The following is a 13986-nucleotide window of genomic DNA, read 5'->3' on the forward strand; positions in this document are numbered from 1 at the left end:
TGTCAGTTTGGTATGGTCAGGACATTTGGTAAAGTTCACATACTTTTATGGCAGTTATCCCTCCTTAAGTTTAACCAGTATAACTTGATTTATTGTTACCATATCATGTGGATGTGTTTTTGAAGAATAGAACATTATTATCATACTTTAGTTTAATTACTTATGCCAGAGTAAAGCATACAAATACGTTAAATTCCTTTAGCACTTTCAGCATCATTTCAGGTCGGAACAAAATTGCTTCAATCTTCTTTATTAGTCCTATAACATATGACTTCGCATTCTCATTCAATTTTAAAACGTTTTTATACTGATATTTTCATTTATTTATTTTTTGAATGCGAAGTCATATTGATATACGTTAAATTCCTTTAGCACTTTCCGACATGATTTCAGGTCGGAACAAAATTGCTTCAATCTTCTTTATTAGTCTTATAACATATGACTTCGCATTCTTATTCAATTTTAAAACGTTTTTGTTACTGATATTTTCATTTTTTATTTTTTTTTAATGCGAAGTCATATCAATATACATTAAATTCCTTTAGCACTTTCCGACATGATTTCAGGTCGGAACAAAATTGCTTAAATCTTCTTTCTTAGTCCTATAAGATATATGACTTCGCATTCTTATTCAATTTTTAACGTTTTTATACGCCCGTCAAAATTTTGACGGACGTATTATGTTATACAAATGTCCGGTGTCCGTCCGTCTGTCCGGCGTAAACATGTCGCACCGTAACTTGAGAACGACTTATCCAAATTTCATGAAACTTATTATGGTTGTTTCTTATGATGGTCAAATGATCTGTATACTTTTTGGTGAAAAAAAGATTAAAACCTTTTGAGTTACGGCACTTTGTAACTAAAACATGGGTGTGTTTTTTTCACATGTCGCACTGTATATCAAAAACGATTTTTGACTATTGCTTAGAACTTTACACACTTTTTAGTTATATTAATCTTAAGATCTGTATACTTTTTGGTGATGATTCCAAATTTCATATTTCAGTTATTGAGTATTTTGTAAAAAAGGGGGGGGGGAGTTTTAACATGTCGCACCGTATATCAAAAACGCACGTATCTCAAAAACATTTTATGATTATTGCTTAAAACTTTACACACTTCTTTGTTATATTAATCTAAAGATCTGTATACTTTTTGGTGATGATTAAAAATTTTATTTTTCAGTTATTTAGTATTTTGTAAAAAGGGGGAGTTTTTTTTTACATGTCGCGCCGTATTTCAAAAAAAAATTATGATTATTGCTTAAAACTTTACACACTTCTTTGTTATATTAATCTAAAGATCTGTATACTGTTTTGTTTTGATTCAAAATTTTATTTTAGTGATATTTAGTTTTTTTGAAAAAAAGAAGGGGGGGGGGTCATATGTCCCTCCGTATCTCTAAAACAATATATGGTTATTGCTTAAAACTTTCTCAGAAACTATTTATGATTATTGCATAAACTGTCACACAAGACGACGGGCGTATCATGCGCTTATGGCGCAGCTGTTTATTATACTGACATTTTCATTTTTTATTTTGGCACATTGATAGTAAAAAAATATCAGAACAGTAAATAGAAATAGTGAATTATGCCCCAAGGTCATATGCTATAAAACAAGGCAATCTGGCTTCCTCCTCTGATTAAAACACACATCAAATAGTGCTGGAAGTGGCGTCAAAGAACACAAATCTATTAGGATCGGGAATCAAAACAGTCGGCATCAAAATCATTCCATCTTGGTTGATGTCAAAAAATCAGTATGTCAGTATTAAATAGTTTACAACTAAAATGCCCTTTTAGGAAACCATACTGGATAATGCTAAAAATAAATAGTCTATGTTCTATTCAATCTTAACAGTAAACGGTGCAATGTAGTAAGCTCAAGCTCGTTGAAGTCTCTATTTGAATAAGGTGGTAGACCAAGGGAGATAACTGTGAATTTATTCCTAGTTGAATAAGAATAGAAAATTAGGGTACCTGCTGCTGATATGCCTTTTGGAAAACATTGTGTAAGTTACCTCAAATTCTAAGAAAGGGCTTCTAGCTTATCTTTTAAAATGTCATGTTACTTCAACCAAACAACCTGAGTTGTCCTTAGATTATGCATTGTAAAGTGTGCTTGAATGATTATTGGTTGCTCCATGTCCAGTGGCAAATATTTTAAAACAGGTTTTAACATATCAAGACAACTTTCAAAAGCATTTGAAAATAGTAGATTTGGTACTATTGGCAATGAGACAACTAGATCGACCAGAGACTAAATGACGTAGAGATAACAAATATAGGTCATCGTATGGCCTTCAACAATGATCAAAACCATACCACATAGTCTTATCTGCTTTAAAGGCACCGAAATGTAAAACGAGAAAACAAACAGCCCGATTTATGTTCAAAAACAATGAAGGGAAACAAATATGATATACAGCAAAAAACGACTTCTACTGAATTACAGGCACCTGCCATTTTACATATATAATGTGGCAGGGTTGAACATTTTTGAGGGCCAGTCCGTAACCTTCACCAATGCTTGTAAATTGGCACAACTATAGACCAGAAATCTCCTGCATTCAATACAAAAAAAAAGAATTTGTGGTACAGGATTATCTAAAATTTAGTGTAATTGTATTACCCGCTTGATGACTTGTGTATGTCTAGCCACAAATACTACATGCATATACTAGTATAGAATGGCTATTGATGATATAAATAGACCATTTATGTACTTGACTTACAAACTGAGACAACAACAAAATTATGAGCTAGGTCACAAGATGAGAGTCCGCAGTAAGACAAATCACTACTTGAACACATTATTCTGAAAGTCTAATCAGTGTATACTAGTTTACATAAATGTTATGCTTGGTGGAGACGCAACCAATAAAAGTTTTATTTGAGTTTCTGGATTGATGAACCCTGCTTTGTACTTTATTGACACACCAATCCTGATTTTTCAATGTGCTAGTTCGCAAGGTTACAGTCACATTATTCTAATTCCAAGCCGACCATTCTTTGCTCTTTTAAATCCTTCACATTGAAGTCACGGATATGAGAAAATTCAACAGAGGCGAGGCAAGATGTTTCATATTTTTTATTTTGACAGTCAAATAATGAAATCGACCAAAACGTGGAACTTAAGCATGGTCTTTAAGTACTTGAAGCCAGTTCAATTCATTTTCCTTTAAATTATCGATTTTTGATTGTAATGGACGAGAGGGTTACATTAAAATCAAATTGTATCCAGCTCAGTCATGTGGTAGAGTAAATTGTTTCCCTCGTACTAGCCAATCAAAATCTGGCATTTTTACGTGCAGTATACTAAATCAAAATGTCTGATGAAGAAAAAGGTGAAATGAAAATTCATTTTGTTAACCTAAGACAAACAATTGTTTTGAACTGTAGATGCATTTTTTTTTATTGGTGTATCATTGATTACATTCCAAACTTATTTTCATTTCTACTAAATTACTTCCTTTTGAATTGTGTGTTCCATCCCGGTATTTAGTTATTGAATAACGCAAGTGTTTTTGCAGATATTTTCGAAACCAATTATCAAAACAAATCAATTAATGTTTGTGTGCTCAATGTCCAGTCGCCAATATTTCATAATGTGACTTTGAACTATGAGTTTGAACTAGTTAAATGCATGTTAATTAGGACTCTTTCGGTTTAAAGTTCATGATAACAGTTGCCTTATGTGTTTTGTATATATATAGATGATGAGTAATCATTCACGGAAAAATAGCAAGTTATTCTCAGGCCATGGCGTCAGTTTTCATTTTGTGAATTTTCCGTTTATTTATATTGTATATCCAACAATGCATCATATTGGTTTTATAGTTGAACCACAGACATGGAACACTCTTGGCTACATGATTTATTTATTCTTCTATTTAGATATTTTTACCGTTAAAAGCAACTACCACAAAATACCACAGTTTAGAAAAGAAGTATATTTGACGTTGGTGACGTTGCTGTCGGCGTATTGTTTGTGATGTAAACGTTACCATCTTAGTAACGTTAAAGATGTCACCAATTCGAAAGATGTATGCTGCTGTAATTATTTTGATGTTTTCGAATTTGATTGTATTCCGTCCAATAGATTTCAGTATAGTAAAGGATCGTCCAGTAATTAAATGGGATGTGTTTAGGTAAAAGTTTCTAATTTTAAGTTTTTGGAAATGGTGAAAAAATCATAGACTTCTTTCGATATATGAGTTAAGTTTACTTGATCAATATAAAAAAAAATGATTTTTGCTAAATTTTCCATGATAAATACTAGTATTTGAATTTTGAAAAACCAAGATTGAAAAAAACAAAACATTATACATTTGTGTTGCTTTGTGTATTATCAATATTGTTTTTTTTTACATTTTCATTTTTTTTTCTCACAGCTTCAGTGTTTTTGGCAAATTACAACTTAAGTATGTGCTCTGTATCCTGGCCACATATTTCATATTTACCCTTTTAAAGGAGCAGTTGACCAACTCAGAGTTACTGAAAGGTTTGTATGGCTAGAATATTGTTTTATGATTGTTTAGTTGTAAGAAAGTATACGTGGCGTTTTAATCACCTAAAGCTTGATACACATGCACCTTATGAAACCTTAAGAGATGGAACAACTACTTTATTTTCATTTTTCATGCCAAGGCAAAGCTTAAACCTTCAATGCGTAGAAAAGGTTTATATACCCTATCGAAGTTAAAGAAGGAACCTAGCACTTCTATTAGTACATGGAATTCTCGGCTTAATGTCAACATCCTAACATAAAATATAAAAAAACTACGATGCGGGGTTGTGGGGTTACGGAGCATTATCTTTTAAAAAAAAAACTATATCAGTCTTAGATATCGCAAAGTACTGTCAAAATACAATAATTTTGATGTTGTTTTGATTTGATTTATTTGCAGAAATGAGAGTTTTACACAATTTGAAAAAACACGGACAATGGCAAATTGATGAATCTAATGATGAAGTGAATGGTAAGTTATCAGGGAAAATATACAAAACAGACACATTGTAGCTGAATATGCAGCATTAGCTTTGATCATTGTTGAAGGCCGTACGGTGACCTATACTATAGTTGTTTATTTCTGTGTCAATTTGTCTCTTGTGAAGAGTTTTCTCAACGGCACTCAGTATCTTTTTTATTATACAGTTGGTGTCTCACACATTTTCCTCTTAGATTTAACAAAAGTTAAGCGCGTGTTACCAATATCTTTTTTGCAGTCTACAACTTATCTTTTCTTAAACTGTTAAGAAAAATCAGAGTACTGAAGTACTGAACATCGGATGAATATTTATAGGGGTATCCATTGGAAAAATGAATTTAAAACAAGCGATAAGGAATATTATTTTGCTCTAGATAATGTCCGCGGATCTATAATTTTCATAGATCGGTTGAAAACCCAAAACTAATTTGCATAATGGAAATTTGGGCGATAGCCATACATCTGTATGACCTCACGGTCATCTCGATGAAAAAAGCAGTTCAGTACTGACTTACGAAGACTTTTTAGCGAAGGATATGTTTAAAGGGCCTCTTTCTATACTTTTTTTAATCCTTTATACATACTTCAATGGCTTTTTAATACATGTCATGTTTTTAATAGTTTGGGTTTTCAATGACGTCCAAATATTTGCTGAAAAATACTTTTAAATTTGGAGTCGAGACTGACCTGATATTATAAATATGGCCTGATTGCCACTGATGAGACACCTATCCACCATATACCAAAATGACGTTGATTCAAGAAGTTGTAGGTCACCGTAATGCCTTTATCAATGAGTAAAACCATGGTTAGCTATTTGTCCTTTTAGGCATGCCAAGTTATACAATTATCTGTCGCCTTTTCGTTTTATTAATAGAAAAACACGTTTTATTACATATTTAGTTGAAGAGTGCTGCATAAAAAAATAACATCTTTAAGTTGACTCGCCATTACAGTGGGGGGGGGGGGGGGGGTCAAATTTTCATAACTATATTCTGTCAATAGGATTATCCTCTCCTTTGTAGCTCTACTGTAGCGACTACAAAAGAACAGAACCACCAGAACTCAAGACATCCTTATACATTTACAGCAAATTTTTATTAAACAAGACGAAAGACTTTCCGCTAAAAATAAATTAGAACATGAAATTAACAGTTGGAAAACAACAATTAATGACAACACAAGAAAACTAAGAGGTCTAAACAAAGCCATTTTAAATCAGAAAGATAAAACCGTTGCCGTAGAGAAAATCCAACGAACTGGGCTTTACGCTGGTAAGTATTTGTATTTTTGTCATTGCTTTCCTAAAAGTATTATATCCTGTATAATTAATGAAAAATGTGCCTTTGTTTGGTTCCTTTTTAAATGATAATATCAAATTTGTAATCCTTTGTGTAACTAATTTGAATATTTTCTTAAAGATCTAGCCGAATTTTTAAAAGTAAGACAGTTATCAAAAGCTGAGAAAATTGATGGAAATGTTCTGTATGTATATCATAATTTTTTTATGATTGATGTCTTCAAAACCCCGATACGATTAGTCTATTTATACTATATGTTTTAAAGAAAAATAAGTTATTTTATTAGATAGAAAATACAGGTTGCTTTTATATTTGCACATTACGTAAATGCTCCTTCGAATTTATTGTTAACGGTAATGTATACTCATTTTCAAAATTTAGCTTTAAATTTGTGCTTTTATTTTCAAACAGCTGAACGAATAAACAAGACATCTGAGAACCTCCATCGCCAGATTAGCATTGTCCGGGACATACTTGAAAACTCATCAAGGCTTATGGATTTAAAAGGTAAATAGTTTTTTTAAAGATCTGACGCCATTATGATATAAAAAAAAAGAATATGGGGCATCTTGATCTTGATAGGTTTACGGTGATACATCCAAGGATATTAATACACCGCGCGTGCGTCAAGTAATTTACTTAAGTTGGGCCCCCCTTACAATTTCACTAAAGGTTTTAGCTGGTTCTTCTGCTGTCTGAATTTTGGTGAAGATATCCGGTGGTAGTAGGTTCCAGTCTTTAATGGTATTTGGGATAAAACTGTATTTTAACGTGTCTGTTTTTGTTTGAAGTCGGAGGAAATGTTGACTGTGCATGTTCTTGGTTGTACGGGATGGTTTTTTCAGTTGGTCAGATGGTAAGTTTGCTTGACCATGTATATTCTTGCAGAAAAGAATTAATCTGTTTTGTGTACGACGGTCTTTCAGTGAGGGTAATTGTAGCTGATCTAAAATCGCTGTCATACTTCCTGGTTCGTAATCAGTGTAGTTTGATGTTATAAACCTAGCCGCTCTTTTCTGTACATTTTCCAGTTGGTCTTGGAGATATAGTTGATGTGGGTCCCAGGCAGTGCTTGCATATTCTAGGACAGGTCGTATCAATCCTTTATAGGCCTGGAGTTTAACTTCAAGTGGACATGCGGATAGATTTCTTTTTAGTAAACCTAAGGCAGCAACCATTTGATTTTCTGGGAGGGGCTATGGTTTTTTTTGGAAAAAAAAGTTTGTTTCTAGTTTTTGGAGAAAGAAATAATTTGTTTTTGATTCTGAGAAAAAAAAATTGTTTGTTTCACCCTCAGCTGCCACTATATGTAATGCTTAAATTGAAAGAAAAAAATTGTTTTCGACTTGTAGCGAAAAAAATAGATTGTTTTTCGCCACAGGCGAAAAAAAAAATTTGTCCAGAAAAAAAAACCATAGCCCCCCCCAGAAAATCAAATGGTTGCTGCCTAATGTCCTGTAAGATTTATTGCATATCTCCTCTATGTGCTTACCCCAGTGTAGATCATTCGTGATGTTAACTCCTAGATATTTTATTGATGTTAGAAAATGGAGTTATGTATTTTTCAAGGTGTATTTAAATGATGTTGTTTTCTTCTTGCGACTCAATGTCATCATGTTGCATTTAACTGGTTGAAATCTCATTCCCCAATCTGTCGCCCAGTTACCTAGGGTATCAATATCCTTCTGTAGTTCAGCACAGTCATCTTCAGTATTAATTTCTCTGTAGCATACACAGTCGTCTGCAAACAGCCTAATTTCTGATGTTACGTTATCTGCTATGTCGTTGATATGGACCAGAAATAGGATTGGACCAAGAACCGTTCCTTGAGGAACTCCTGATAGGACTGATGATGTTTCCGATTTAACTCCGTTTACTATCACACACTGAGATCTTTTAGATAGAAAAGCGTCAATCCAATTCAAGATGTTTTTGGGCACGCCATATTTGTGAAGTTTACTTTTTAAGAGCTCGTGCGGTACGGTGTCAAAAGCTTTTTCAAAATCCAAAATAAATATATCTGTTTGTTTCCTTTTATCAATGGCAGTTGCCCAGTCATGTATAACGTTGATAAGTTGGGTTTCACAGCTGTGTCTTCTTCTAAATGCATGTTGTCGGCTATTTAGGATGTTGTGTTTTTCAAAGTGCTGCATTAGGTTTGAGCAAATGATGTGTTCTAGTAATTTACAAGTGATACATGTTAGGGAAACTGGTCTGTAATTGCTTGGGATGGTTCGGTCGTTCTTTTTGAATAGTGGGCATATATTAGCATTTTTCCATTCGTCTGGGATGGTTCCTCTGTTGATGGATTGCTGGAAAAAGTGAGCCATTACCTCTGATATGTTAGGTGCCAGTTCTTTAAGTACTCTTGGATGTATACCATCAGGGCCCATTGCTTTTGATGCATTAATATTTTTTAGTATCTTTTCTACACCCTTTGTTGTTACTATGATGTTTATCATTTTGTCTACAGGAGGAGTTTGGTATGGAACAGATTCATATTTTGTCTCTGTATATACACTTGTAAACTGAGTGTTCAATGCCTCAGCTTTTTGTTGGTCTGTATCGGCGGTCTTATTATCATGAGTCTTAAGTGGTGGTATTCCCTGTTTGTCTGCTTTCTGGTTGTTGATATATTTCCAAAAGGGTTTAGAGTCTTGTTTTATATCGCCTATTAAGTTGTTGACATAGTTGTTGTGGGCTAATTCAATTTCTTTGTTAATATTGCGTCTTAATTCTTGCCATTTTCGTTTTATTCTCATGCTGTTGGTTCTTTTATAGTTGGCATGTGTTCTGTTCTTTCGTTTTATCATGGTCTTGATTGCCAATGAGACAACTATCCCTTACACAAGTGCCCAAATGACACATAAATTAACAACTATTGGTCACCGTTTGGCCATTATCAATGAGCAAGTCCATGTATCGCATAGTCAGCTATAAAAGGTACCGAAATGACAAATGTAAAACAAATAATGAACAAACAACAACAACTGGATTAAAGTGCTTTAACAGGACAACATAAGAATATATTATAAAAATCATGTGAAAAGGCTGAACTCATCTGATGGATACAAATAGAAATACAAAGTGAACGTGGATGGGTACTTTTGTATGTTTTTTTTTCTTTAAAATTTGACGGTCCTGAACTGCAATTAAAATTTTACCAAGTAAATAAATTGTGGGTCTAGTTCAAAGATTGAAGGAGATCAATACACATAAACAGAGAACAGAACCAAAAAGATTAAAGACGTATAAAGTTTTCTTATCTAGCACTACATATAATTGTGTATTGTGTATAATGTATGCCTTTTGTTAATTACCAATGATAACAATGTTTCTTTACATTTACTTTACTTTACTTTTTTACAGGATTACCAATGAACTGCAAAAATGGCAATAGTCACGAACTATGAACTTTGAACTATGAACTATTTTCTTGACTTTCTTTCTCTATTTTCACTAACGTTCATATATAAAATATTTTACGGAATTTGCAATTTGTTACTTGTATGTATTTTTACTTTCTAAATTTTACTCTTCTTGTTGTTGTGATTGAATGCTTGTTCATTACCTGTTTTTATGTTAAAAAAGATTAAATAAATGTTTACCTTCAAACGACATATGTATATGGGAATTTCTACATTTACTATTTCGTTTTGGCTATATAAATACATATATCTAAATTTAGCAGAACATGATTTGGAGAACAGGATGCAACCCTCTGGCGCACCTTGAAAAGTCGTAAGGTTGTAAGTCCCTGGCGTAGATGGAATATGCTCGTAAACTTGACCTGCTGCAAATCAAAGCATGCACATGTTGGTATTTTTTTACGTGAGGGTGGGGAGGAGGGAACATTTGATTAAAAAAGTAAGCTTGTATGTATGTCGTTTGGTGGGGTATATCAATAGTATATCAATTTGTTTTTTCTTGGAACATACAGACATTTTAAATAATAAAAAAACAAATGTTATTTAGTGTTACACTGGCTGCTGACAAGAACGATTTCACACAATTACAGTATTTCAGTGGCCTCTCAATAGGGGATATATATAATAACTATCTTTACACATGTCAACCAATACATAAAAGAAACTGAGTTTTTCCATAAAAGTTTACAGAGATATTAATTTTTTTATAAGATTTTCATATTCACAACAATACAGTATGTTTATTTTGAAATTATTGATATAAAAAAGAAGATTTGGTATGATTGCCACTAAGACAACTCCCCACAACAGGCCAAAGGCACCGACATTAACAACTGGGTCACCGTACAGCCTTCAATCAATAGGCAAAACCAATACCGCAAAGTAAAAACTCAGTTTGCTATATAAGGCCCGAAATGACAGTTTTAAAACAATTACAGTCATGGGACAAAAGTGAGTTCTCACTCAAAAAATGTCCTATCATTTCAACTGAAATCAATATTTTTCAAGAAAATATTACCAAGTAACTCACTGTATGAGCGATTTTTTATAATAAAGATACCAAACTGAAGATGTAGAAATGTCTGAATTTTATTGTTTATTTGGCCATAATTTTCATGAGTTTCGTTTTTATCATCTGATGGGTTAAACACAAATGCAAATTTTTACGATTTTAATTTGGTTAGAATAATAGCAAACTTTTCAAGAAATATCTTTCTTTGTGTTAATCTCGCCAGAAAATTAAAATGTACATGAATAATATGATAACCAAATAAACAATAAAACTCCATACATTTCTGCATCTTTTGGTATCTATTTGATAAAAATCGCTGATACAGTAACTTGGTAATTATTTTTTGAAAAATATTGATTTTAGTTGAAATAACAGGACTTTTTTTTTTACTGGGAACTCACTTTTGTCCCATGACTATTGTATAATGAGAAAAATAACGACCTATAATTTATGTACAAAATAATGAACGAAAAACAAATATATTAAACAGCAACAAACGACATTTGAAACACTTAATTGCAGAACCCTTGACTTGGGACAGAAATATTCAAAATGTGGCGGGATACCGATTAAATATATGAGCGGGTGAGATTGGCCACCGCGTTAGTTATTTTCGGTGGCTGTCTTAATGGGAGTTATCTCCCGTCGGACACGTAAATGATCAACACAACGGACAAAGTCAAAGACAAGTTAAAAGGTAAACTTAGTGAAGGTCAATGCACCTTAGCAGTAAATATTCATGCATATTATTTTTTTATTGCTGGTTGCGATTATGGAAGTGAAAGATAATCAGTAGTTTAATGACATAACACACAGAAATCTGTCCCGTTCAGCGACAAACCTTTTTTAATATTCAGTTCGACAGTTGGTGTTTTCAATGACAAACGTATATTCGCAGAACAGTACATTTGAACTTTCAGTCAGGAGGGAACCTGATATAAATAGTTATGGCAAAATAGTCAATTAGTCCAAATAATTATGACGTCTGGCAAGGCTATTTTGGACTATTTTATTTTTTTCTAGGAAGAAAAGGAGGAGACAAGAAAAGCGTCCAAGAAAATAATAATAAGCCTAATAATAGCTTTGCCAGTGCCAGACGTCATAATTATTTGGACTAGATAGTCAATGAGACAACTAGTCCAGTCAATCTGGCATTAATTTGACCCTAACCTGAAAGTAATTGCAACAGAAGATTTTTAAGTTTGAATCTTTAGCATTATACGGAGGGGGGTAGGAGGGGTCCTGTCGGATCCCGAAATCTCGGTCATGAAAACACGAAATCCCGAAATCCCGATAAAGGACCTACCCCCCTCATTATACCCCAAATATACACAAAAAAGTCCCATAAAATCTTACTTGAGGAAGACTAAAAAAAAATCACCATTTAAAATTCCTATGGAGATTTGCATTGAAAAGGGAGATAACTCTTCCAAAGAAGGCGGAAATATCAATAAAAAATTATACAAAATTATAACTATACCGCTGCTATTCAGCAGAATGTATTGATTCTTAATTTTTTAGTGCTTTTTAGAGTATAACAAACAACTCTAAAGGTGTTTTCATATATCTTTTATCAAGCTATAATCTAGATTTCGTAATTCATTAGTTGACCATTCATTGAATTTTTCAACATGTCAAGGTAAATAATCTCAAATTTAATAAAAAATAATTAAGCCTGTATTCTTCTTTTTGTGGTTATAAGTTTGGACAAGTAAGATGCTGAAAAATATAATATACAGATATAAACAATATCAAATTTCACATTTGGTCACAAAGCTTCAAATTTGAAATTTTTTTAATGAAAAAACACACAAAAAAATAAAACTACCCATAACACTTCGGTTTTGTACATTTCATGAGCAGGAGATTATATAATTTAGTCAAATACCAACTTATAACCCCATCAAAGTATCATACTTTACATAAATTTTAAGAAAATCAACCAAAACTGACCAAAATATACTCATTTTTGCGGAGTTTTCTCCCCTTCAATGTAATTTTCCACAGGAAATTAAAAATGCTGATTTTGAGTTTTCCGCAAGTTAGATTTTTTGGGACTTTTTTCTATGTATATAAAGGGCATTAATGCTATAGATTAGAACTAAAACATTTTCTGTTGCAATTAGTTTGAGGTTAAATCTTAGTTTGACTGGACTAAACTATCCACCACAGACCAAATGACGTCGATAGAAGGTCCGGGGGGATAGGAGGGTCCTGACCCCGAAATCCCGGGCTTAAAAACATGAAATCCAGAGGTCCCGAATTTAAAGAAATGTAAATCCCGCCATCCAGAAATTCGAAAAAAGGAATCCCGGATCCCGAAAGGATCAATCCCGAAATCCCGAGCTTAAAACACCAGATCCCAGAGTCCCGATAAGGTCCTGTCCCCCTCATAGAAGCATTTGTAGGTCGCCGTGAGGACTTTTTGAATAAGCAAAACCATAGTCAGGTATAACAGGCATTTGAACATGTGCAAAATGAATCCAGCAATTCGTTTTTCCTACGCCTTTTCGTTAAACTATATAAAAAAAACCAAGAATGTGCATGTCCATAGTACACGGATGCTCCACTCGCACTATCATTTTATGTGCTCTCATTTGGCATTAAAATTAGAAAGATCATATCATAGGTAACATGTGTACTAAGTTTCAAGTTGATTGGACTTCAACTTCATCAAAAACTACCTTGACCAAAAACTTTAATCTGAAGCGGTACAGACGGACGAACGGACGAATGGACGCACAGACTAGAAAACATGATGCCCCTCTACTATCGTTATATTAAATAGTTAGTTGGAGAGTGCTTCATCAAAAAAATAACATTTTTAAGTTGACTCGCCATTACAGTGGTAAGTCTTTTTTAATACTACAAAAGACTAGTGGGGGAAAAATCAAATTTCCATACCTATATTCTGTCAATCGGATTATCTTCTCCTTTGTAGCTCTTCTTTGGCGACTACTAAAAAACAGAACCACCAGAACTCAAGACATCCTTCAGCACTTACAGAGAATTTTTAATAAACAAGATGAAAGACATTACGAGGAAAATAAATTAGCACATGAAATTAACAGTTGGAAAACAACAATTAATGACAACACAAGAAAACTGAGAAGTCTTAACAAAGCCCTTTTGAATCCGAAAGATAAAACCGTTGCCGTAGAGAAAATCCAACGAACTGGGGCTCTACGCTGGTAAATGTTTGTATTTTTATCATTGCTTTCCTAAAAGTATTATATCATGTATAATTAC

The 13986-nt window shown here is 33.1% G+C and overlaps 2 long non-coding RNA genes across 2 annotated transcripts; both read left to right on the forward strand.

The window, feature by feature from the left end:
- Positions 1–3911: 3911 nt before the first annotated feature.
- Positions 3912–13729, forward strand: LOC143066541 (uncharacterized). The gene is made up of 4 exons (XR_012975658.1): positions 3912–4156; positions 4400–4509; positions 4916–4987; positions 13679–13729. It is a non-coding gene; the product is annotated as an uncharacterized LOC143066541 (long non-coding RNA).
- On the forward strand, positions 6045–10111 carry LOC143066540 (uncharacterized). The gene is made up of 3 exons (XR_012975657.1): positions 6045–6270; positions 6709–6804; positions 9667–10111. It is a non-coding gene; the product is annotated as an uncharacterized LOC143066540 (long non-coding RNA).
- Positions 13730–13986: the final 257 nt, after the last annotated feature.

The sequence above is a fragment of the Mytilus galloprovincialis genome, chromosome 3 (genome assembly GCF_965363235.1).
Source record: "Mytilus galloprovincialis chromosome 3, xbMytGall1.hap1.1, whole genome shotgun sequence".
Classification (NCBI taxonomy): Eukaryota; Metazoa; Mollusca; class Bivalvia; order Mytilida; family Mytilidae; genus Mytilus; species Mytilus galloprovincialis.